Here is a 27,752-nt window from a genome sequence, read left to right as displayed (position 1 = left end):
CTGCTCTCTTATTCACACACTCAACTGACACACACACACACACTGTCACACACAGACATCGCGGGCTGGCTTCATTGTGCAGTTATTTGTCTTTTTTTGTTGTTGTTCCTCTCCTGGAATATTTCCCCGGCTCTGACGGCTCATTTGTGATCAGATTTCATTCTGTTTGTTTCATCCATCAGATTAAACCAGATTTATCCTTTAAACACTTCTAAACAACAGTCGAATTAGCTCAGGCTGAGCCCTAATCCCTTTCTCTAACTAATCTGATAATGATGTTTCTGTGAAATGGATAGAGTTGTTTTAAACCAGAAACCTTTTCTTGCCTTCCGTTCTTTTTCTCTACCAGCAGACACGTTTTACATCCCCTCGCAGATTTATGTGCAGGAGTCCCTGAAGGCACAGCAACGCTAAACCAATCCACCTTTGTTGACTTGTACCTCTGCCAGCTTTCACTAAGAAGACGTCTTAAACGTGGAACACTGAAAAAAAACATGTTTTAATGATTACGCCTGATCATGATCAGTGAGGTTAAGTTTTTCATGCAGGCTGAACATGAAAATAGTCTCCTACGCCAATCTCCTGCATTAGCTTCTGATAGAAAACAGACGGTGAAACTCAAGGATTAGAAAATCCTGACAGGTCTACGTCACACTGTCACTAACATGCATGGACCCACCCAAGTTTACTCACAATGTGAAAGGCTGTTGTTGGTTTAGCGTCCAGGAAACAGCAGAGAACGTCTCGAAGATAGAAGCTAACCATTAGCCTTAGCTACTCCACCACACAGCAGAACTCCTTCAGGCTCGTGTTATTTGTAGAGATAAAACATCAACATTTTAAGTCTGTTGTAAAGTCATGTTGCTTTTATCCAATGAGAGGCGAGATGGCCAACGATCAGGAAATAACACTCCCAATCCTGCCGTGTTGTACCACTCTCTGCTTGTGGGCTTTTCTAACCCCGAGTACGGCTTTCAAGGCGTTCATTCCTACCAGTGACCACTGCAAATGTATTGCTTAAATTAGTTTCCCACACCTTTAACAACGGCCTTCATCTGTGATCTTGTAGAGCGGTAATAAGCTTGAAAAAAGGTTGCACGTGTGACGTCAGGGAGTTTTTATTTGCAGGCAGTGACGTTGCTAAACCTAAATCCGTGGTTGTTTACTTCCACAAGCAGAAGCTGACACCACAGATTTTGCACCTTGATCAGAGTTGATGAAAGAATCATTTCTGGTGCCGTATATGATATATTTGATGTGGCTGATGGGCCAAATCAAAAATATCTTTGTTTGTGGAATACATATACAGTGTGCCAAACTGACTAAATGAACCTGAGCCAAGTTATTTTATTGTAAATATCCATTTACAGCCTGAACATCCAGAATATTATGAATATTCCTTATTTTTGATCCAACAAACAAGAACCGTAAAGCCTGCCAACCAAAGGTTACAGTGATCTAGGTCTTTTTTGTACCTAGCACAGCAGATGTAGCAGCATATTTTAGAAAATGCTCCATTCTTTTCATATTTTACGTTCCAAATAAAACTGAATCATTCTTGAGGTGTGAATCAAAGCATAACTCAAGGACCATCACTTTTTTGTTGCCATTTGTGTTCATTTCAGGCATTGTGTTTTTTTTATTAATGTTTAGTAAAATTAAAAATACTTCCACTTGTTCTTCTCTCGCAGCTGAAGATCTCTTTTCTTCAGACTTCGACAGTTTCCCCAGCGTGGTTTCAGCGTCTCACCCTTGGATCGATACCGGCACACATCGCAGGCCTTTACTCACACTCCAGCCTGGCAGGAAGGGAGCAACCGGGTCAATGACCGGGTCCCGCTCGGCCGCCGGTCGTTCGTTAAAGAGCTTGGTGTTAACCGTGTCAGCCCCCGATACTCCCGGCGGGCCGCGCTCTCCTAATGACCACCCAATCAATAGCCGCCTGCCCTGAGCAGTGGCCAATCAAGCCGGCATCTGCAGTTGACACATCGAACCAGTGAAGAAGTTTCAGCTGCGCTTAGGACATGGCGGGGTGTTCAATGCATTGACTTATTATTGATTGACATCTATTAAATGACTTGTGGTGACACACTTTTTTCATTATGTGTTTTAAATGCAGAAACAAGCTTTTTGGCTTTTTTTTTTTTTTTACTTTTGTTTTCTCTCACAAACTCACCCGTATTCCTGCTGCTGAACTTGTCTTTTCTTCCCTCTTCTTTCTTGTTTTGGGGTGAGATATTTTTATCAGCTCTGTGGGGTTTCTTTTTGTGCCTCTACCTCTTGTCTCACCAGTCTTGTCAGCTTTCTGGCATCTTTGCTTGCAAATAAACCCAACCAAAAATATTTACAGGCAATGTTTGACAGTAGTTAAGGGGGGAGGATGACTTTGCTTCCAACGGCACCTCCAGCAAATCTTCATTAAACGAACTGATTTGTTTGTGAAGGAAGTGGATGGAGTGCAAAGATGAAAGGGGGTTTAGGTCACACTGAAGCCTCAGTCCTCTGTGTTTGTCTCCGAGTGCCCCCCACCCGCCCTCGTTTGTCCATCTGTCTCTGCAGCATCAAAGAGACGTTTGTCCCAGACACGAGGGTTGTTCAGAACCCACGTGGACGGAGAAGCCACCTCTCCCGACTGGAGGCACTTCAGGCTCACTTCAATGAGAAACTCAAGGACAAAACAGGAAAATTAGCTTCTGATGATCTGTATTTATTGCATATTTTTTAAAACACGGTACAAAATTCAAGCTCTTGCCTCTGAACAACAATAAAACAGCTGTAAAGGAATTTTATGATTTTACCCACTGTAGATAGCTTCTTTTAATGACCCCATTCAGATAATGATGTGTGACTGATGAGCTAACAGCTAGTGAAATGCTTGTTTTCATAAATGGCTCCAGTCTACAAAGGTTCATTGGAAGTTGAATGTTTAACCAGCTTTGACACAGCTGGTCGAGTCTGACAGGAATGTCTTAATGTCATTGCTAAAATAACTGCATGCTAAACCAAAAGCGACAGAAAAGTTTATTAAAAGGTATTATATGAACGACTGTGGAGCTTACATTCAAATGGCAGCAATGGTTTTTGGAAGTGGGTTTCTTAAAAACTCAATTGCCGCCATCTTAAAACTGTAGGGTGTAGTTTTTTTGGTAGAAATCGATCATTTGAACTCCTGCCGGACATGATTCCTGGATCCCTTTTGCCGATGATAGTCGTATTTACCTTTGTTGATGATGGGTCCTAAATTAAAGCAGCAATCATTTTTCCTATTTGTATGATTTTATTTTTTTTTTTTTGGCAAGACAAGGCAACTTTATTTATATAGCAGATTTCATACACAGAATCAATTAAATGCGCTTTCCGGGTTTTAGAAATCAATAAACATGATGGTCTTCGCAAGTAATCCAAAGGGTTCAAATGAAGGTAACTGGACTTCTTTGGTTTCTTGAAGATGTTTCGCTTCTTATCTGAGGAGCTTTGTCAATTTTGACTGGAATATGGGAAAGTGGAGCTTATAATCTGTAACTGTCTATTGTTGCTTAAAGAGCTGAAACTAACTATGAATACCCCTCCTCTCAAACCTCTGATGAGTCGTTGATGTCATTATGACCTATTGTGTTATAATGGTTGTTAAAATGCAGAAGGGTGTGACCTAGACTGAAACAGTTTTGAAATTAGATTTAGAGCTGCATTTTAGGTGCTGGAAACCTCAGGCCTCCTCCTCTGTTTAATGTAGGTCTTTCCCATTTCACATAGATTGCTTCTTTTACTTCTCTCTCTCTCAACCCATCTTTCTTCTCTCACCTTCTCTGGCTAGCTTGTAGTATGATATAATGTAGGCAATACATAAATTATTTTTTGCTAAGCCTGCCCCCGTCCCAAAGAGCCCCTTGCAATTTGATTTGAGCACTGCTCAGCATTAGCCAATAGCGTTAGAGATCCGCTTATGTACAGATGTCAATCATGGAGCGTGCACAAGCATTTGAGGATGTACCTAGAGCAAGTAAGTCTTTAACTTCTTCACTGTGTTTGTGTTTTTTTTTTTTTTTTTTTTTTACTGTGTGGGTGTCGGAACGAGCCCCCGCACCGTGAGAATAAACATCCCAGCTCTAAAGCTGATCTTCATCCATGTCACGTTAGAAGATAATTTTGGGCCGCTGCTGTTAAAAAAGTGAGGTGCAAACTGGAAAAAGCTTCTGCCGATCACAATTCGACAACGGATTATGGAAGAATGGATAACGCTCGAAACACACGGATTCTTCTCTTTGTTTTGTTAGTTTTTGCGTTAACATCATCCTAGCGCTCAACGTTCTGTGACTCTTAAAAAACAGTAAAAGCACTGGAAAACGCTGGCAGCGAATGGCTTTACTGATCAGGAAACGGCTGGCAGTGAATGAGTTAACACATACATTAGGGCCGTGACTCGATTAAAAAATTTAATCTAATTAATTAGAGGCTTTGTGATTAATTAATCTAAATCAATCACATTTTTAGAGTGTTTATATTTTAACTTAAACTTCTGTTTTCAACTATAAGACATGTTGTCTGTGATTGTTTACAGAGTAGTGAGAACACGGAGCGTTCTCCCAGCGGCAGCCAGGTGCCTCTCGTTTGTCTGACTACTTTCATAAACTACTGTTAGGGCAAAGAATTATTCTGTCTGGTGCTTTCAGCGCTGCACAGATGTTACGTAAATGTTTAAAATATAGCTTACTGCAACTTTTGTAAAGTTTCTGGTGTCATCAGGCAGCTGCAGCAGAGACGATCTCTGAAAAATGTCCGCGATACGGACTCCGTTGTTGTCTGGAAGTTTTTTTTTTCCAAGTTAAGAAAAAAGAGGGACGTGTTTCCTAAATCTTGCATCAGTCCAAGCAAGGCAACTTCTTTCTGTTTTTATTCCGTTTAGTAGCCATTAGCACTGTGCATTGTTGTGTGCGTCAGTGATGTTCAGTCTACGAGGAAATCGTGCAATGACAAAGGTTCCGCCGTGCTCAAAATGCAAGTTGTGATTAAATTCGTTAATTTTTTTTTACGGGTCATTTTTTTCTAATTAATTAATCATATTTATTGTGTTAAAGTCCCGGCCCTAATATATATATATATATATATATATATATATATATATATATATATATATATATATATATATATATATGAATGTACAGCATACCGTAAGAGTAATAATTTTAAAACTATGAGTCTTAGCTTTGTTGCATGGCTATAGAGGCAAGTGTTCATGAATGTTTTCAGTCGTAATCACGGGCGTAAAGGGAGAAGGGCTTAATATGCAATACATTTTCCTACCTCTAGATGGTGTCCTCTGACAAAAAAATCCAGAGTTTTGTTTTAATGGAAAATCTTTGCTGTGTTAGAAAAAATTAGATTGCCAAAGTTTCACTGCTGTTCATGCATAAATCTTTGCACTACCATCAATTTAAATTTCTACTGTTATTTTGGCGGGAATACTTAAAACATCCTGCTGGGCCTGACCCCTGGATTTACTGCTACATTTTGCTGATGATGGTGATAATTTACACTTGTAAATACTCGGACAATAGAATAATGTGTGATTTGCCCTGCAATAAATGGCATTTTGATGGTCTTAGAGTTCCTCAGACTAGCTGTTAGCTTATCAATCCTTCGAGCAGAGACCATTCAGGCAGCTATTTACAAGCAGGATAATAATTGTTTGCAGCTTTCACATCGATGTGCACATCAAAAATGGCTGAAAATCCCTTTAAATATGTAATGAAATGGGAATGTTGTCTCACATTTGTAGAATTGTTTCTCAGTGAATCACATTCACGTCTTACTTTGTTCCGTTGGCGTTTGGCTCTGTGGAGACAGAACAGAAACAGAAACAAAATTATTCTGTGCACTTTAAAGACAGTAAATTCCTTCAAGTACAGAAAAGTATGGTTACACAAACCCCTAGAAACACTAAACGCTGCATGACTCCAGGTAGGATGAAATAAGGAGCAGTAAACACAGTGAATTTCTGGTTACATACACCGATGAGTCTCGCTCCGACGTTTATATTTGAGAAGTATTTACAGAGGAAGATGTGACAATGTGACATCATGCTGAGGGGAAATAAGCAGGAGCAGAGATATATTCCAAATATCTACAGCTTCCATCACTGAGCTTCACTGAAAAAAATGTCTTTAGGTGCTGAGGATTATGGATTAATCTATAATAACTAGTGAAGGAGAAGAGAAAAGAGAAGGAAAATCATCCTCACGAGCCCCCAAGTCTACCCGCACAAGAAGCACTGCATCATCATCTAATGTTCCTGCTAATATTCCCAAATTATATCATTTAGACCTGTATCAGCATCGGAGAATTAATCATCATTTCTCTGACACTGCCCATCCCCAGAGTTCATTAAATAAACTATTTCTGCCGCTCTAATTTCTACAACTTGTAGTCGTTTCTCTTTGGTCCCCCTTCGCCCGGCTCGCCCCGCCTCTACTTCATAATCTGTTTATCCGTAAGTGTCACATTACATTTGCAAAGCAGCTGGGGGGGGACCACTGCCATCTTGTATGGAGTGATTACCCAGACTCATCCTCTCTCTCTCTCCCTCTCTCTCTCTCTTGCTCGTCAAATCCTTTGATCTGAACTGTCTTCATAATCACTTCAAAAAGTCTTCCTAAGAGCGTGAGGGCTTTACAAATGGGCTTCACCCACCGTGTGTGTGTGTGTGTGTGTGTGTGTGTGTGTGTGTGCGTGTGCGCGTGTGCGTGTGCGTGTGTGTGTGTGTGTGTGTGTGTGTGTGTGTGTGTGTGTGTGTGTGTGTGTGTGTGTGTGTGTGTGTGCTGGCTGATTTTCTCTCACCATCTTGGGATTTTGTGGCGTTTTGTTAGATTTTTGAGTTAGGTTCTGTTTCTAAAGACTTATCCATTGATTGTACATTTAGCTAGATGTAAGGGAGATTTTGCCAAAATAAAGAGTCAAGAGGTGCCCACGTTTAAATTAAATTAACCCCCCAGTCCGACCCCCGAGCTGAGCATCAAGCAGAAATGCATTGGTTCCCATTTTTTTAATCGACTGGCATTTGAACCCCGATCTCCCAGTCCTAGGGCGACACGCTAGCACTAGTTAGCATTATATTTATTACCATTTGATAGGTACTCCGGCTTCTGCCCACAGTCCAAAAACATGACTCAGGTTGATTGTCCTAAGGTGTGTGTGTGTGTGTGTATGTGTCTGTGTGTGCATGGTTGTTTGTCCTGTGTGTCTCTGTGTTGCCCTGCGATGGACTGGCACTCTGTCCAGGGTGTACCCCGCCTGTTTGCCTTGAGACAGCTGGAGACAGGCTCCAGCCCCATGACCCCTGCGTGGAAAAGCGGGTATAGAAAATGGGTGGACTGATGGATGGATGGTAGTTATCTGCGACGGTGGCACAGGAGTTAACTACTCACCCACCATCCCCACAGCGTGTGAATGTGTGTGTGTGAATGGGTGAGTGACTGATTGTGTTGTAAAGCACCTTGGGGGGTTCAAGGACTCTAGAAGGCGCTATACCAAACACAGGCCTTTTACCATTTATCAGTTACCACTTACCAATATGTGTAAGTTATCAGTTACAATACCATTTCACCAATAACTATTTACAGTTTGGTTCAAAAAGTAAAACAACTATGTTGACACATTTTTCTGCAAATAAGTCAAAATGTGTCTTACGTGTTGCAAAAATGCAAAGAAAAATAGTTTAAAATATAAATGGCCTGTATTTGATATAGCACTCTTTGGAGTGCTAGAACCCCCCAAGGCGCTTTACAACACAGTTATCCATACATGCACACACACATTTACACACTGGTGGTGATGAGCTACAGTGGAGCTAACGCTGCAGAAATTTAAAACTATGTGTGCGACACCTTCATTGCAAGCCAATAAGAGAATCACATGAACTCCCATTCTCATTCACCGAGCAGCCATGCCTAAGCTCTTAGTTATCTGACACCGTGTGTATGATAAGTCTTCCCTTCTTTTTCAGTAAATAGAAATCATATGTTTAAAAGTTGTTATGTTAACAGTAAATGGATTTCACTTAATACATTTAAAGCTGCTTTTTGAAGTTTTCCCCTTTCAGAAATTATGTATGATTTGTCAGAAATCAGTAAAAGTGATTATCTTATCATGTACTGTGATAAAACATAAGCAATATGTCTATTTTTTTTTTTTTTTTTTTGCTAAACACACCCCCTGCCCCACAGAGCTCAGTGAAATAGGAAACTGAGCAGCAACCAGAACTAACCAATAGCGTTAGACTACCGCTTACTTGCTTCAAATTTAAGGAATACCTCGGCTGATGCAGAGCTGATGAATTTTTCACGGACAAGAAAGTCTCTAAAATATAAATATATAAGAACACAACATGACATGAGAGTAATACGCGTAAAACAGTGTGTTTTAGCTGTTTGTCAGCTACAGAAGCACATCTATAAACAGAAACGTGAAGTCGCCATCTTAAACAAACAAAGCAATAAACTTTTTGAGTGATATGCTTGTCAGCCACTACACAGCAAATTCAAAAGTGTTAATTTTCTGGTGTTGGTCCAATTTAACACCAAGAATAGTTAATTTAACACTAAAACGAGTTATATAGTTGATATGTAACACTGACATGAGAGTTAAAACCCAGTGTTAAAAACCAACTCCTCTAGAGTTAAATATTTAACTCTAGAGGAGGTGGTTTTTAACACTAAATCAGAGTTAAAGTGCCAACACTCCAAAAAGTGTTAAATTAACACTTACTGGGGGTGGACCCATATAGACACTTTAAAAGTGTTGAAATCAACTCTGATAGTTATTTTGAGCATGTGATAGATGGTGCCATCAGGTAAGGGAAATACTCCGGAGAGAAGCTTTAAGCAAGTTTAACTAGAAGTAGTTGACATACCTTGGTTAAGTTAACTCAACATTTCATCTTTTAGAGGGAATTTGACTTTAAAGTTGTGAAACACTGAAAACCCATTTTTAATTATTATTTCTGATTAGAATCGGTCACTATGAGTTTTTCATGCGGATTGAATTATTATTCAAAATGGCGTGTGAAATGCTAAAATGTGAAAATCCTCACACATCTATGTCACACCGTGAATTTGCATTCATGGCCCCGCCCATTTTGGCTCATGCCTGCCCACGATAGGGCTTTTTTTTTTAGGCAGCGACGAGAGAGAGCGGAGAGTGTGCTGGTGAAAGTGACTGCAGCATGCCTGAACGTGTTCTGTTAGCCAATCAGAAGCAAGGTGTGTGCACATCATTAATATTAATGAGTAATCCTGCTGTTTTTAGCCCACCTCTGCACCAGCAAACTTCAGCATCCCAGAACAAAAGCATAAAGCTTTTTTAATGACTCATAAGGAACTGATTTAAACTAGAAAATATTGGAATATTGAATAAATGAAGAAGAACACCTTTAAAACTTTGTCATTAAATAAATGAAACTTTTGTTCTCAAGCTTTTAAAGAAATAAACATCTCTGAAATACATATAAATATTCAAAACAAGCCAGTCATTGCTTTGGTTTGCAAAAAACTGTTTTCCGGTGTTTATTTGTTTTGTAGATGAAGAGCTAAAGCGCATATGAATTGTCGTTGTGTGTTTAACATCATTAGCTGGGCAGCACTCCGGTGAAATGATGAGCTCATGCGGGGGGGGAGGGGGCTCTGCGTGCGGACGGGATTTATCAGAGTGCAACAGGGGCGTGTCCAGGGAGTGGCCTGGGGTAGCACATGCCACCCCTGGAATCTGATTGGACACCCCAGGTGTCGCCACAGTAATTTACCTTCAAATAGGCTTTTCATTGTCCACAGAAGGCTTGGGGGTAAAAAAAAAAGGCATAACAATTGGGGCCACCCATGCACAAAGTTGTGCTTCACCTGGGCCACCCCATTTTAAAAGATCCGGACACGCCACTGGAGTGCAAGCCTACCAATGTGACCGGTTCTGCTGCACAAGGTGACATAAGGCAGCACAGCGATGTTATTGTGCCCGTACGTGGGTGTGCGTAGCCTCGCAATTACATCGTGGTTTCCTGCCTGAATCTCAACGCTCTACCTGTTTAGTCCCACATGGTTTACAGTCAGAGCCTCGTAAATTTGGGGTGGAAATTCAGTTTGGGTTTGTGAATAAACTTGTCTGTATATTTTAATATCCTGCCCCTCAGAGTCTATCCTGGCTGTGTGCACTGGATGGATGGAGGTGGCAGCCAGGGGAGGTGAGGAGGTGCACCGCCATCACTACCCCCATCTCTTCTCCGTGCTTCAACAAAAGCATTTGCATGTTTTTATACTCCGTCTTCCTCTGCCTCTCTCTCAAAGAAAACAGCCCGGAGCATGAATACTCCAGCAGCAGCAGCAGGAGAGTAGAGGGAAACAGAAGCTGGGGAGACTGTGTGTCCGCTTCAGCTGGGGGAGGAAGACACACTCTCACACACACACACACACACACACACACACACACACACACACACACACACACACACACACACTGTCATGTTCTGTGTCCCTTTGGTCCCCAGGCCCCTCCTGTTCTCACTCCAGGTTCTCCTCATGTGTCTCCTTGTGTTCCCCAGCTCTCTCTAGGCTTCCCTCATGTTTCCTCCTAGTCACTCCCTTGTAGTTCCTATTTGATTGGTTGGTTTATGCTTGACGCGTCCGCGAGGTTCGCACGGCTCCGCGCGGCAAAATTGCGTCATTTTAACAACCACGCCCCTCCACCGCGCCTCCGCACGGCCCAAACTTTCTGCACCGCGCACCTAGGAAATTTTCTAACCACGCGAACGGTCGAACACGGAAAAACATCCGGACTGGCAAGAACTAGTTATGGCAGAGTTCGTAAATACAGACATTTATTTACACACACGTAGAAAAAAAAATACTAGCATACACATTTAGTAATGTATATACCTTACATACTATACATATTATTACTTAGATTAGCCATTTTTATATTTTGCTTGTTTTTACATTACTGTATTTTTGCACAATTCTGTTGCTGTGGAGCTCGCACACAAGAATTTCACTCTCATGTACTGTACCAGTGTACCTGCACATGTGACGTGACAATAAAAGTGATTTGATTTGATTTGATTTTGATTTAATTTGTATGATTCAGCTCTCAAAGATCACCGTGATCAACATGTTGTTAATAATTCTCGGAGAGAAATAGCTCGCACTGTCGGAAAAGACGAGGATGCTGTTAAAAATGCTGGAAAAACATGAGGGACCGATATGTGAAGGCAAAGAAGGGGAACAAACGGAAAAGCGGTGATCCTGGTGGAAACAAGAACACTCCACCAATTCTAAAAGAGCTGAGTTGGCTCTCAACTTTCATTAACAACTGTTATAAACAACAGTAATTTTTACTTCTACTATGGTGTAGTGTTGGATGCATGCCGTAGAGCTCCGTGCTGCCCCCTACAGTTTGGGAGAATATTGGCTCACCGCAGAGACAAGCCGCATGAACCATAAACGCTGCAAGTTGTGAAGCACGTTCCATCCGCAAGCCGCATCACCAAGCGGAAAGTAAATGTGTCAAGCATAAACCAAGCTTTAGTCCTCCTCATCCCTCTAGTCGTTAGTTGTTTATCTTTGCCCTTAGTCTTTAGGTTTAGTTATTCAGTGTTTTAAAGGTTATGGTTTATCTTCCCCGCTGCTTGTTCCTTCCCCATTTAGTTTATTGATGTTACCTGTTCCCCTGATTGCTTCCCTCTGTGTTTAAAAACCCTGTCTTGTCCCTCAGTGTTTGTTGATCCATTGTATTTGTCAGTGTTGTTCTGTCCTCCTCAGGAACTCCAGGGTCTTGCTCATGAATGAGCTTTGTTTTTGTAGTTCAGTTTTTTTTCTGATTTTCGGTTTGGCCTCCTGCCCCTTGGGATATTCACCCATCATCCTAAATAAAGGATTTTACTTTCAACAACTGCTCCTACCTCGAGTGATCTGGTGTTCTGCAATTTGGGTCCTAACCTCCTGCTCTCAGCGTGACACACACACACACACACACACACACACACACACACACTTCTAACACTTTACACACAAGGCCCTCACCTCCAGAGGTTCTCCTCCGAGGGAAAGGAGGGGTGTCAGTGGGTGAATGAAGTTTGTGTTTGTGGATGAAGTCAGGAGCTCCTGAGAGACAAAAAAAAATCTGAATTATTGTAGCGAAGAAAGAAAAGTACAGCTCAGTAAAACTGATAAAATACAAAGGTACTCGGTTTTTGACGAGTCAGTTACCGGGTGGATTCTGGCTGCCGTACACAACCCTGCCACAGCCACCAGCGAGTGTTCCCTCCAGTTTTAGCTCTTTGCTTCACCTCCAAAGACACAACTTTATTCAAGCAAATGCGCTCGATTTAAAAACACACCTAAAATTCAAAGATCATTAAGACAACGTAGCTCCGCGTGGCGCCTCTACTCCTAAAATCACTGTCGTAAAAATGAGCGCAGACTATTATTCCACTCCACAAACTTCTATCAGTGGCTTGTAGTTGACATTTTCCATTTGACTATTGGTAACACTTAACAAAAATAGTCTGTTTATTCGTGTTACTTAGTGCATTATTAAGCATTATTAAACTATTAAATAAAGTACAACTGTTCAACCTTATTAAGTAATGCATTACTAAGCAGACACACCTGTTAATAAAGGGACCCATTGTTTATTAATGCCTAATAACGCACTAAGTAACATTAATAAAGGGAATCTTATTGTACAGTGATACATAACTAATGTTTTCTTTATATCAAATCTAGCTTCTTGTAACAGTTTTACATGAAGATGTTTAATCAGACGTAAAAATGTGATTAACTAAACTTGGGTTTTAAAACAGGTTTACCAGTGAAGTTTGGTGATATGCTTTGTATGTTTTCAATCAAATTGTCTTGTTTTTTTTTTTTGTTTTGTTTTGTTTTTTCATAAGTGGCTGTTTAAAGCCTTAAAGTATCCCTGGAGTGCTGCTGGTCTGTGATTGGTCCGTTCTGGGAAGTGACTGGATGTTAATCATGCTGATTGCAAACCCCTGAGAGGTGTGTTGGTTTGTGTTACTATGTGGACAAAAACATACACTTGGAGAAAAAAAAGCTATGTGTATACTGCAACATGGAGACTTCTCTAAAAAAAAGTCTGCTGCTTCTGTTTTACATGAAAAAAATGCAAACTTTGGTTTTAAAAAGTGAAAGAACAGAGTAAAGTTCAGTAACACTGATACTTTTAATAGAAACGTTTGAGTTTATTCATGTTTTCATTTTGCAGGTTTCTGATCTCTCTTCAGTTCAAAAATGGTGTAAATCCAATTCTAAAGGTTTTGCTTTTTGCTCCATTATTGAGCAAAATCTTCTAAATGAAAGTTGTGAGTTCTATACCAAATAATGGCCAGAGCTGGCCAGAGCCAATGAGTTGTGGGTCAATTTTCAACTATGTTCTTCAATATTTTTATGCTTTTTTTTAAACAAAAAATTTGCAAATATCCCCCCTTTTTGATTTTTTTCAGTACATAAACTAAAAAAGTTAGTAAAATAATTTTTGCACATTTAAAAAATTATTTCTAAAATAATCAACAGCATCCTTACATTCCATCTTTTAATAACTTTTAGTTTGACATCGATTATTCGCCTTTTTCCTCTGTTCGTTTTTCTAACAGAAAATGAATGCATGTCGTCAAAACCTAATTAAACGACTTAAATGTTGAAATATTAAACGAGCTTTTCAAAGAAAAATACATTAATAAACAATCTGAGCTGGTACTTTCACCTAAATACTTGTGTATTTGTTGTTGCTTTGTTATAATTGGGATATTTTAGAAATCTGTGAAAACATTAGAATGTATTTTTTTTTTGTCTTTGTGAAAAACATTTGATCAATTTTTGGTCCTGTGGCGTCATCATTTGTGATATCTGCAAGCCTCCCGAGTGACATAAATGTAAAAATCTGACCTAAATTTCATCTCATAAATCTTGTGGTGCATCAGCGCTAAGAACCGAAAAACAAAGCTTTTAAAAGCAACAGATGTGGATTTTGCCTGTATTTTTCTGCAGCTTAATGAGATCTGTTGCTGAATTCTGCAGAAAGCACATAGCTAATAATCAGAGAATGGATCACAGGTGGAGCACAAGCTCCTGTGGGTGCAGTTTAATCTGCAACAAAGTCTTAAAGACAGAGAGACTTCCTAGGTGTTACGTAACCATGTCATTCAGAGCTTCAGCTGAACTAGAGTTGCTGTGCTGACAATGCAATGAGGTATCTTGTTTCTGTTGCTCTGGAGGAATGATTTGTGCCTGTGGACTAATCCGAAAAGGCCTCATACAAACACAAGCGTGCAAAACGCTGAAATGGAAGCCAACTACATGCGTAACCACACAGAATGCCTTGCTAAGCTCTCGTCTTCCACCATGAAGGTTACACTCTGGAGGATGTGCACAGGAGAGCTGCGTGTAATTTCTTTTTACATGACACCCAGCGTTATTTAAAGTTCAGAGACACAGAGGAGACGTCCCTGTGGAAGACCTTGATTTGGCATTTGTTGGCGCAAGATCTCTTCTCTTCTAAATAAGGTTTCAGACCATGAGTATGAATAACAGATGTAGTGATGAAAAGTTTCACACAGGGAGAAAAATCCTCCAAAACACGTGAAAGAGAGCGGGAAACCTGCTCAGTGTCTCTGAAGAGGGTTAGAAGTATGCAAGCAGAGGCACTACTAGAGGGGGTCAGAGGGGGGAAACAGCCATCCCTATAAAGGTTTTTGTCACCCATAGATCCTCCACCAGAGGGCAGTAGACATGTATGGGTATGAATATGGCAAGTTTATGATGAAGGTACTAATCCTGATGTTCCATTTGGATGTTTTAAGGCCAAATAAGGTTTGTAATAAAAGCCTATAAAAATCCAAGCCCTCTATGGTGAGAATTTCAATTTATTACTTAGTTTTTTTATATTCAACAAGATTTAATGCTGAATTGTTGCATTTGAAACTTTTTTGCAACAAGTTCTATAAATGACCAAGATTTTTTCCAAATTCAGGAACAGCATCCTTCTAACGACCCGTCCTTCCCGGTCCCCGTAAGTCGTAACTCCCACAGCCAGTTAGACTAGAAATGAGTAGTTAGCCTTCATATTTATTCCTATCCCTACCTCTGCGTATGTCCTGTCGCCTAGCAACCTTGCAGCGCTAGCTGAAGTTAAAACTAATCTTAGAGGCAATGTATGATGAAATACGCAACCTACCCTACTAACTTGTTTACAAGTTGTTGTTTTTTTGACAATCAATCAATCAATCAATCAATCAATCAATCAAAGCTTTATTTATAAAGCGCCTTCCGCAACCCTGTCAGGAAGCCCAAAGCGCTGAACATGGTACAGTTAAGTAAATATGTTGAATAAATCAACAATAAAAGAAATTCAAATTACAAAATACAAATTACAAAATACAAAATGGAAATTACAAGATAGACAAAATTATAATGAAAAGACAAATTTGCTAATGAAAAAAAGCCTAATCTAAGTTATATTTACCCCCATATATTAATTTATTTGCTATTGAAATTGGGACAGATTTATCCCGTAAAGACGCTCCAGGCCCACCTTTGAAGCCTTGCCGCATAATCTGCTCTAAAATGCAAACTCGGAAGGATCCCACTCTAGAATTTTGACGTAATTCATATTTTGCATAAGTCATGTATGAATTTTGTGTAAGTCACATGATACATTTCACTTTATTTTGAAGAATTTTGTCGTAAATTTGTCCTAATCATGTCTCGATTGATTTGCAATTATCTCTCAATTTTTTGACTCTGTTTCTGACGCACAGACACCCCCTTTGAGTTCCAGATGTTCTTGAAATGAATTTGGTTACATAAAATTTTCAAACATGTTCAAAGCGACACTAGAGATGGAAATCGTGAGGAAATTGAAAAGCTTCACCAACACATCAATACTTTCTGGAAACTCTCGTCAAAAAGGATGTTTTTACAATTTGTCAGACCCCGATGAGACATTAACGTAAAAACAAAACTTTTATAAAACAAGAAACATAAGTTCAACATGACATCAATAAAAACTCCTGAATTTCTTTTGTGGTCTTTCTTTGGTTTTGGTGGGCCACCCCAATATCACCACTGGCCCCCACTGGGTCAGATTCCTGGATGCACCTCTGTTAGTAGAAAAAAACAGATGCACACATTTGGTGCACATGTTCGCCAGACACAACAGCTGACACCGGACGACTTAAAGCCAAAACATTGAGGGATATATAACTTGACAGAACATGCTGAGGCAATTTTCAAACAACAAAGTTCTGTTGTGCTCCGTTCTGTGCTTCATTGTTTAATTCTCCTCCAACTACTCATCCTTTAAGGAACCTTAAAGATCTCCTTCAAATATAAAACACCAGCGAATCCATCTGCAGTTCAACAACTCAGTACTTCTGGTTTCCAGGCCCCAGCTTACGCCTGCTGGTGAGTAAGAGGTGGTGGGTGTGAGCTCAGTGGAGTCGGCGGCCAGCTCGCAGTCTCCTCAAAGACGCTTTTGTGGTGCTGGTAGCTCAAGCACTCACACCAGGCCTGGACAAAGAAATGCGGAGGGAGGCGGCCGGGAGAAATAAAAGATCAAATATTTTTTAAACGAGGAAAAGATGAGCAGCGAGTTTTAATCGATGTGTGGTCAGTTTTACTGAGGTTGGCACGCTTCCTCGGAATCACATCTGGTGTCTCTGATTCAGGGGTTTAAAAGGTCGTAAAGAAAACTGGTGACTTTTATCACATTTTTGTCACCATGTTTTACCGCTTTGACTAGCAGCTTTATTAGAAAAGCTTTGCATTTAAAGATCTGCTGATAAAATGTTTGGCTAGGTGAAAATAAGGTGACATTTTTAAACATTATGGCTCTTTATGACTCTGATTCCTGGTTGTTTTGGGGTATTTCTTTATTTTTAGGTGCCTAGCTTTAAATTGCAACATTTTGTACTACAGAAAACACTTTTTGTGTGATTTTGGTTTTGTGGTTTTATGTGAAACTTTTATGAGTTTGATCAAAGGTCATCTTCAGTTGGTTTAATTAATCGCCCAGTCATACTCATACATGGACACAAACCCCTCACTGACCTTTTTGATGCTCAAGATGCATTCAAAGTACCTTTAAATCCTGGGGAAAACAACTACAGATAAAATAAATGAGCTGAATTTGTCAGTTTTGGTTTGTGTTTGACTTCATATGTATCTAGGAAGGTGCCTTTTATAAAAAACATAATAAGTAATTAAATTACCAAATATCACGCAAATCTTGTCCTGATTATGGAGTCAGGATTAGGATGTTTTTATTTTATTTTTTACTTATTCCAGTTAGAGGCGAGTGCATGAACTCAATCACCAATTAAATTGACATAACTCGTTTAATTTTTAATTGATTTTTATGGTCTTTGGTTCAGAATGGATGTTTGTATGTGACCCAGAATGCTTGGTGAAATGGAAAGGTCAAATTTAATGAGTCCAAACTTGTTTCTCTTAAAAAGTTACAAATGAGAAGGATGAGATTAGTTTATAATAAAACTACGATGGCGCTAAATGGCTCTCAACTTTTAAACATCAGCTAAGTAATGATAACTAGTTTAAAATGTATTTAGTTCAGATTGCCTTATTGCTTTTAATGTGAAGCATTTTTGTGCTGTTTTTATTCTTTTAACGAAATTTAAAAACATGCCACCGACTGGATGATTGTGATGCATCAACGCTCCCAGTTGTAATTTATAAAGCCTACAACTTAAAATACTAGACTAAAATAAACTGATTGAGATTTTCAGTGACCAATACCAATTTTTAGGAATCAAGATCAATTTATGAAGCAGATCAGTTAGAAAAAATTCAAGTTTCATATTTATTCATAATTTGTTGGATTATTTTGGTCAGATAAATTAGTTTTATTTTTCAAAAGCATGATATAATATCTCAACATGTTTTATGTTTATAACATAGTTATTTTTAGCATAGTTAGCATAACCTTAACAACATTGGAGGCGGCTAGTGTTGAACTAGAAAATGCACCCCTTGATTTAAAAATTCTTTGCATTTAAATTCCCATGAATTAAATAGGTTTAAATAGTTTCATATTGTTTTTATGCTAGTTTAGGATTATCCTGGTGAATCTCTAATTTAGTTTGACTCAATCCAGTTGTCAGACAAGACAAACAGTGCCAGCAAATCAGCGAAATATTACCGCAACAGTGTGTCTTATAAACGCGCCATGGCGGCGTGGCGATGAGCAACTTTTGCGGCATTCGTACCACCTCAATTAATATTGCAGTAATTGTCTGTCTGACCACTTATAAATGACCTAGAGCTCCCTGATGCTGCTTGAGCATTGCGGCAAATTGACAGCACTGTTTTGTGATGATAATAATAATAGTAATAATAATAATAATAACAATAATAACAATAATAACAATAATAGTAATAATACTGGTAATAATACATCAAACTTATATAGGGCTTTTGAGACACTCATAGATGGTTATAAGGGAGACTAGGCAATTTTGGCTTGCTTTTAGCACCCACCAGTGTCCTTTTGTAGAACCAAAAACAAAACGTATCTCCTCACTGTGCGTTGGTCTTTTCAACGCCTTAATCTAACAGCTAAAATGTCTCCTCAGCCTTGTGTCTACAGGGGTGATTCCTCTCTAAATTAAACAAATCAGCTGTGTGCATGATCTAAAACATGCAGGAAACATGCTGGAAGCAGAGTGCAGCATCAGGTATATCAGCTCAAACGTTTCTGCCGGACCAGCACTGTGAAGTAGCACGTGGAACATTCTGGCCACAGGGGCGATAGGGACTGGGTGGCCTTTCGTTAACCCTCTAAAGGGTCATTTTAACTCATAGTAGCTCAAGAGAGTTATTTAAAAATGTGAAAAACTTGCTAATTGTCCCTTTAAAGCAGAAATATGGATTTTATTTATTTTTCATTTTTTGGCATAGGGCACATCTAGAGGTATAAATTATTTATTGCATCTTTAAGCGCCTCTTCTTACGCCGGGGACACACCGGCAGCCGAAGCGCCGGGAAACGGGGGCCGCCTTCATTCGGCGCCCTTGTTATCCTATTCTATAGACCACATGGGCCGCCAAAGCACCGCGCGCCGGCGCTCCAGCCCGTGCCGTGCAGCGATCGTTTCGACGTCTGCTCTATTTTTTTTCGCAAGCCGCGGATGAACCGCGTCAATTCTGGCAGGAAGTCAAACCTAGACATAAGAGGCAGGCCGGTAAATTTAGCAAAAATAAAGCATTTCAAAATACAATTCCACGGTACTCAAATGTGTTCGTAAACAGATACTGCATAAAAACCACACACACACACTCAGCAAACTTTGTGTGTGTGTGTGTGTGTGCATGTGTGCGTGTCTGCATGTGTGCGTGTGTGCGTGTGTGTGTGTGTGTGTGTGTGTGTGTGTGTGTGTGTGTGTGTGTGTGTGTGTGTGTGTGTGTGTGTGACCACGTGAAAGGGGTGTGGTTTTGGGTGTCTTTCAACCGGAGCAAACAGGACAGAGAGGCAGAAAGTCATAGGCCAGCTATTAACAACTGGTTCACTCCATAGGTTCACACACACGCGTACAAACACACACACAAACAGCAAGGGGGAGGGGGGGGGGTTTAGAGGAAAAGAGCAGAGAAAAGGCAGAGAGGAAATGGAGGACACCAAGTGGTTAAAAGAAAAACTACTAGGCACATCTCGATCGGAGCAGAGTAACAAGCGTCTGGTCTGAACCGAGGAGCAGCGAGCAGCGGCTAAATTTCGTGAGCGCTTCGCCTCCCGGTGCTTCGGTGGCCGGTGTGTCTCTGGCGTTACTTTGGTGTTCACAGCTGAAGCAAAGCCTCTCGTTCGTGAATGCACACCTCTAGCTGCTTAACAGAGATAAAACACTGTTTTTAAATAATATTCTCATGTTGAGATGTTAATACATGTTTTAAAGAAGTACTTGTCCAAGAGAATTGGATCAATCGGCATCGGTCTAGGTACTTCTACATGTGTGCTTCTCTTTGACTGACAGCTGTACATAAGTGGATGTGTAAAGCCTGATTCATGCTTCTCCATCAGCTCCAACAGGGAGAGACGGACGGACGGAGAGGTTTAGCCTTCATACTTCTCCATCTCCTGGGGAGTGTTGCAAAGGAATTCTCCGCCAGGACAACAGAGGGCGTAGCGCTGTATGGTATCCTGTCATGTATCGTCCAAGATAGTGTGTTTATATTGTGTTATTTTTTTGTATATAAGAGACTTTTTAACACAGACAAATTTGTCCCTCGTTCTCCTCCACCTCTTCATGCACCCCCCACCTCTAAACCCACGTTTCCTGTCATTCCCGTCCACAAATAAAACACTTGCTGCGCATCTTTACACTCCTCCAGTCACGGGGAATTAAACGTTCATATGTTTAGAGTTTTATCGCGAGGTATTCTTCAAGCTTCATCATGTCTGCCGCCAGTTATTCTCGGCTCTCTTTATGTTTTTGAGGGCGCAATGGTGGCGGTGTAGACGACAGCGGTGCCCTGACCAATCACAAGCTTGCGTTCTCCGTCTCGACAGACGGATGTTTAGAAAAGAGAGCTCGACTCCGTGCGTCCTTGCGGGGCTCTCCAGCAGGCCCGCAAGGACGGATAATGGCGTTGCGTGTCTCCGCAATGATGCAGACGCAGAAGCATGACTCAGGCTTAACGCTGTTGGTTGAGCGGCGCTCAATTCAAATTGCATGAGGCTCTACTGGACAGAGGGCAAGCTTAGAAAATAAAAATGATGTATTATCTACTCTTTATCACAGCACAGAATAAGACGGATTTCTAAAGAATTATACATACTTCCTAGAAGAGGGAAAACTCTGGATTGCTGCTTTAAACCACCACATAGTTCCCGAGCGCAGCCACAGCTGCAGCTCACAGCTCCCTATGGGAATGGGTCAAATACGGAGATGAATTTCGCCAGTGTGTGGCGACTAATGGGACTTTAACTTTAAGCTCCACCCACTGATAACCAGTAAAACACTACTTTTCCTACTAAATGTGGTACAAAAAGATTTACACATATTCAAAACTGAAGATTATTTCAAATTTTTGAACACTTAATCAAGTTTCCACGCCAATTCAAACGACAACTTCAAACTCTAGACGGATGCTGAACAAGCTAGAGTTTATTTCAAGTAATCTCACATCCGAACCTGATGGATTTGTAGCTGGAAAATGAAACCTAGTGGATGAGACCCGCTCCAGCTTGGATGTAATCACTGAAAACAAGTGAAAGATGCTGCACGTAGAAGCATAATAAGCTGTTTATGGCCTCAGGAGCCCGGTTAAGTACCTCCAACATGGCCAACAGAGGGTAAACTGCATCACGTAAATGAGTGCCCTCTGTTTCTGATCACACGCCTGCATGTTTCTGGTCTACCCTCTCTGGATGTGCAGAGAGATGTAAGCTGGAGGAGGAGGAGGAAGGAGGGCAATTCACTGAAAGATGCATGTAAACCCATTTCCAAATAAGTAGGCCATGCTACACGGCAACGCAGAGAGGTGCCATAAGCGTCCACCGTGCATAATGCCAGCATGAATCAAGACTGCAGCTGAACGTGACCACACAAGCTCGTTGATGAGAAGCACACGTCGGCCGGATCAGCGGCAGCCAGCTCAAACAGACCCCGTTTTGATTTTGGGAGTTGCAGAAGACAGCTGCAGAAACTACATTTCTCAGCTGGAATCAGACTGAATCAGTTATTGCATTATTGTTGCAAGACATGGTGTAAACTGCTGGGTCACATGCAGAGAACAATGAAAATGTTTTGTGTCAGTGCCTGCATTTTACCCTCATTTTGTTTGCTATTTAGTTTTTCCAACACATACCAAAGTTTCTTGCACTTTCTGACATGCGGAGATCAAATAGAGACGTATTTCAGACACAACCGCAACAAGTTTGCAACTATTCTGAGCAACTGAAAAAGTCATGGTGAGTTGTGGAAATGTCTTACTCTTTAAGACGAAAATAAGTTGAGATCTGAAACGTATCGTGACTTTGCATCTGTTTTAAGCAGAAAGCTATGGGAACTCTAGCAAATGATATGAGACATTTTAGAAAATCTACAGTAAAAAAACTGGCCAAACCTGCTCATATTTCACATGAACAACTTTAAGAACGAGCTTGTTACGTTCGTTTGTAGCTTTTGGCTGCAATTCTGCAACAATTTGAGACAAAACGGAATAACATTAAATGGAAGTCAACGATAAACTTTGGATATTTACTAATTAAGTTCATAATTCACCAAATCACCTCTAAAAATAATGCATACTTTTTATATTCCTAAGTATCTGGCAATAATACTAAGCATGTTTTTCTTTGTGCAAACTGCAAAAAGTCCGATTTCCTGATTTGATCCATGAGATTACTTCTAAAAAACACATCTAATCCCTTAAAGGCATAACGACGCAGCAACAAGCTTCTGATTCCTGAGTTTCCAACCTGCTCTGGTCCCATTAGAGCTGAAGATTTTCTGCTCATTTGCTAAGCATCATGGATCATCAGACGGATGCTGCGAGGTGACGCCAAAACCGTTTGTTCCACGTGCATCTGCGTGACTTGCGCCTTGACTCTGAAATATGTTGTGCAGTTACACACGTGGGTTGAAGTTTTAGTGGAAATTAAGGGATTTTTGCATGCATGTGTTTGTGCACCATGCAGGGCTTCACCCCGAGAGGCCTGGCTCCGAGTCAGGGCCCCACCGGCAGCTCCGGCTGCCCCTCGTACCCCTGCTAGCATGCATGGCAGCAACAGTGTCTACAAACAAACAAATGTGTTTGCACGCTCTCTCGAGACTCCACGATGGCTCCAGTGTGATGCAACAGGGCCATCATTTATCCCAGATTGGGACTGGATTTGTGCGCTCAGAAAGACCAAGAAATGACATTTCTTTTCCCTTTTTTCACCCCCTTCCTCATGAATATCAAAGAAAGACGAGGCAGCGCCGCTGCCGCCGAAACGACACATAAGAAAAAAGTACAGCCCTGTGATTGTATTTGCATTACCTGTAATAGGCTACATATTGGTGGCTGTATTTATTGCCTTATCAGCACCAGAGTAGCTGTAAACATTTGCTGATTTATCAGCCATCCCGGCTTTGCCCAAACATCACACGTAATTACTCAGCAAATAGTGGAAAGACGTATTGGGGAGGATTTTTTTGTGCTGTGGCTTTTGTAGAGGATTGACCAGACTTAGCAGGCAGCTTTCATGTTGGAGGTTGAATGCATCCATCACAGATGGAGGATCTCAGAGCTTTTCTTTCACTTTTTTTCTGTTGCTGCTGGCTCGGACCCAGACGTGCCCAAAGCTTCCACGGGCAATCAGAGAATGGTTGTTATTTGTACAGCTCTATATCCGGAGTCACTCCTATCCTTGGATGTGGTTAGTGTTGTTTTTCTCTTGACTTGAACAGTGCTTCTATCCAATTATTGTGTTTGTCTTCTTAAAGACCCGCGAATAGCTCTGCCTCCTCCCCCACGTCTTCCTCAAAGTTAGATGGAGCCATTAAAGTTGGTTAAATGAACAAAAACTCTAAATAAAAAAATGAAAACAAACAAGCAGAGGGGTTTACTCAAGGTGCGCTCGTTCTTCTGTTATCCAATTTTACTGGGATTTGGAGTGATTTGTGCCCAGCTCCCCGAGGGAAATAAATACTTTGATTAATGTAATCCTAGGCAGGGAGGTACCACAACAGCCCCCCTCTTTTTCCTCAGGGAGTGCTACTGTTCAACAAACAAAAACAACTAAATATAAAATAAAGAGAAAGAGGGACTTGCACGGTGAACCAGCAGCAACTGGACGGCTCGATTTCCAGCAGATTTGGAGTATTTATTAATTACTCTGCCTAATACACAATATCACTCTGGATTAGCATGTGTATTACATACTAATAGGACATAAAAACGCAGCCGCGTGTCCTTTCATTTACATAAACAATAAAAGTAAGGCTTGTTTTGTTGCTACTGGGTTTTATTTACTGGGGATGGCCCACTATTCTGTTTCCTTTCAAGCTATCGCGTGTTTTGATTTTTACGCTTTAAGTCAATTTCTTTGTTGTTAAAAAAAGCCCGGTTGGATTGAAATCAGGGCTTGTCCGAGATCTAAGACTCGTTCCAACCTGGCTTCTGTATTAAGTTTGTTTTACTAGTAATTGTAATACAAGGAATGTTAGAGTTTTCTTAAATGTTAGCATGTCTGGGGGGATTTGCATGAAAGATAAAATCGAGGTTTGTTTTCATGCCACCACTGGAGAAGGTGCAGGATTGTGTCTGTGATGGGTTTTGCATCAGGAAAGCTACCTCCCCCTCCTCCCTCTGTGCCCTCTTCTCCTCCTCCTCACCCAAACACACCTTCCTCCTCTCCCATTCCTCTGACTCAGAATGATGCACTTCAGTCCATCATTTCCGATCTGTCACCAATCACTCACTTCCTGAGCAGCCGGTGTGGTTTTTTTTCTTCTTGTGCTTTTTGTACGCATGTGACCATGTGTGTGTGTGTGTGTGTGTGTGTGTGTGTGTGTGTGTGTGTGTGTGTGTGTGTGTGTGTGTGTGTGTGTGTGTACACCCTTCTCCATTACATCATCTTAATCCTCAATCCTCTGTGCAACATTTGGCCTTAATGTTTGTTAATTTTAATCATAAATTTTATTATAAAGCTAATATCATTTTTTACAATTGCTTTCACGTATAATTAAATTGTCACTAATTCAACTCTGAAATGTTTTTTATTGTCACGTCCACGTTAAACTCCTTCTACACCAGTTAATGACATTCCACTGGAGTTTTCCCAATGCAAGATCAATACAGGCCACAGAAAACTAAAGTCCTAACATGATGTGTGTGAGAAGAACGTTTTGTCTCTGCGAAGAAGAAAAATACCTTTCCATGTCAGAAACTGACAGCATATAGCTCCATTTAATTACATTATCATTTAAGTGCTTCAAGTCCAGCTTTAAATCAGCGTTTGGCCCAAAGAACGCTACCTGTGTGTCGGATTAGCAGCTGGACCAAATAAATTATGTTGCCCTCAGGCAACTTTAAGTGTGTCATAATTAAAAAGCAGGAGAAATTGCATCCATTTAATCTGAGTTTGTGGCAGCTACAGGCTCACGCCTCCTGGTTATGCCTTCAATTTATGTCGGAGGTAGAAAATCTGCCTTTTTTTTTTCTTTTTCTTTTTTTTTTTTGAGGGAAAGGACAATAGATTCATTGATTTTTTTTTCCTTTAAGTGTTTTTGTCTGGTGATCACTGGCGAATGTTTTAAATCAAATCCCCATTTGGCATCAGAAAATCTGCCCCTTTAATGAGTCGTTTTCTGCATTACATGTGATACATTCTGCAGCTGATGAATTGCCACTGCTGCTGCATGATGACAGGGCTGCTCTGCTGCTGCTGCTAGTGATGATGATGATGATGATGATGAAGAGCAGCGACCCTGAATGGCATGGGATGCTAGTCATTTTTAAAGTCGTATGTCTCCACAAAAAACTGCTGCAGATGGAGGCCTGGATCACCATGCTGCAAAAAAGGATCAATATAGCAGAATGTTTAAAAAATAATCAATTTAATTATTCTCATAACGTGTTTTTCTTTAAATATTTACCCCCAAACTAGTTACAAAACAAAACAAAAATGTTTTTTGTTTGTTTTTTCAGAATATTTCACGAATGAGTAAGGCAGGAGCTCATTTGATGCCTGGGCCTTTTTAAGCCAATAAATCAGCTCATAAATAGAAGAAGTCAGGAGGTGTAAAGGTGGCGCGAGGTTCCTGCAGCGTGATTGAGCGCGACACCTGGCGGCGCATGCGCTTCTTTTTATTTAAATGAGCTGCGTGTGCAGGAAAAATGGCATGTGTGCGCGCGCGCGAGCGTGTGTGTGGAGCGGGGAGGTTAACCCTTTATGGTCCACACCAAGAATAACACTATAAAATACATTTAATTATGATTTATTTTAATTCAGAGCGTTGTAATAATTTAAAAAATAATGTAATGATGTCAGGAATAATATTTTAAGCTTTCTTTTATTAATATTATTATTTCATTAACTTTGCCTAATTCTGAACTCAAAACGATTAAAACTGTTCATTTGTCTTGTTTTGGCACCAATAATAATAACAACAACAAGCGTGTTTTGGTCCGTTCCGGTTCTGAAGCCTCTGGCCCGGGACACCGACCTCTTTTCATCTCGACTCCAGTGCACAAACATACAGCTTAATGCGGCCAGTGTTCCCTGCTTCTGTCGGGCTCACCATGGCTACCGGCTCGCGGGGCTCAGAAATGCGCTCCTCCTCCTCCTCCCTCATCTATGAGGGAGTTTGAGCCGTGAGAAAGGGGGAAAGGGACAGAAAACTGAACTCGAGTCTTAACTTGTCACGAGCTTCTGGAGAGACCGTCTCCGGAAAATGTCTCCAAAGCGCACAGATCAGGAAAAACGCATAAATACATCCAAAACGATGAGGTTTGAAGCTTAAACTGTATATAAACTTTACAAAATCATGAACAATTAGAAGTTCTTCATCTGTCTGGAGGATTATACTCCCCCTTTTCTCTTCCTCTCTTCCTCCCTTGTCTCTCTTTCTTTTCCTGCTTAAAATGTGATTGATTGCACCTTTCGTCGGTGGACATCCACCACAAAACCGCGCAGCTTAACCATCCATCTGCTCGCCCTTTATTCAGAAAAGCGGCTGAAACGCACTAAACGAGAAGAGACGAAAATGCGCAAAACGCGACGCGCAGATTGGTTTGAAATAGGCTTGGTCGGGTGGGAAATTCCGCTTAAATGGTCCAAATGAAAGCAAATCTGAGCAGAAGTTGGTTTGGGTCGATTGTTTGTTTGGTTTTTAACGCAAAACAGCCGATTTGTCGCTAGACAAGAAGGGCGATGAATTGCGTAAAATGAAAAGGATGAGATAAAAGGAAAAGCGCGTTTGTTTTAACTTACCTCGAGTCCAAGAAAAGGAGGAAATATCTGGACTTCGTGTCCTCTGACCGGTTATCTCCCGTTTTTCCTACACGACTCGGTGCTCCCTAAGATTTTCTTTCCTCTGCCTCAACTGAGCAGGAGCACTCCTCAGCTCCCGCTATTATTTTCACTAAAATATATGAAAATTTATGCAAATGAAAATCGGCACTAACTGTTCGTCTCTTGTTATACTTGGGGATGATTTTTTCCCCTCTCTCCCCCCTTCTTTTCTTTCTTTCCCCCTTTCTTTGAAAATAAATGAACTCCCCCAGCAGGAAAGTTGGAGAACGTTTTTTTAATAATAATAAGCAAATAAATAATAAATAAACACATCATATATCAGAGAGGGGTGTTTGCATTTGGATTCAGGGAGCGTTCCTGGGATGGTTTTTCACTTCTCTTTCATGTATGTTAAAGGGGTTTCCCCCTGTTTCTCAGGGTTTGGATTATGGAGGAAAGGCGCGCGTGAGATGCCCTAACTGAGCGCGCGCTGTGGATTGGAACGGCCACAATTCTGACGGGAATCCTCACTGTGTAAATGAATAGATGGGCCCCATAGTTTTGGCCCCCAGCCTATATTCAGTGTAAACAAATCCACGAGGTTCCCTTTGGTTTTGAGCCTGGTCCAAGTGAAATCTCCTGCGTGGGTAAGAAGGAGGTGGAGGGGGAGGAGGAAGATGGAGAGGAGGAGGGGGTTCTGGCTCATAAATTTACCCTTAAATCCCATTTGTAAGAAAGTCA

At 40.8% G+C, this 27,752-nt stretch overlaps 1 long non-coding RNA gene across 2 annotated transcripts; it reads right to left on the bottom strand.

Moving 5' to 3' along the window:
* Nucleotides 1-2,686: 2,686 nt before the first annotated feature.
* On the bottom strand, nucleotides 2,687-27,226 carry LOC107377241 (uncharacterized). Of its 2 annotated transcripts, XR_001571914.3 has the most exons (3): nucleotides 26,991-27,217; nucleotides 12,060-12,140; nucleotides 2,687-5,832 (listed from the first exon to the last, which is right to left on the bottom strand). It is a non-coding gene; the product is annotated as an uncharacterized lncRNA (long non-coding RNA). The 2 variants fall into 2 exon arrangements; XR_011519282.1 differs by lacking the exon at nucleotides 12,060-12,140 and having other exon boundaries at nucleotides 26,991-27,226.
* Nucleotides 27,227-27,752: the final 526 nt, after the last annotated feature.

The sequence above is a fragment of the Nothobranchius furzeri genome, chromosome 2 (genome assembly GCF_043380555.1).
Source record: "Nothobranchius furzeri strain GRZ-AD chromosome 2, NfurGRZ-RIMD1, whole genome shotgun sequence".
NCBI classification, from domain to species: Eukaryota; Metazoa; Chordata; class Actinopteri; order Cyprinodontiformes; family Nothobranchiidae; genus Nothobranchius; species Nothobranchius furzeri.
Note: the sequence above shows the minus strand (reverse complement) of the source record. Positions and strands in the feature narration are given on the sequence as shown.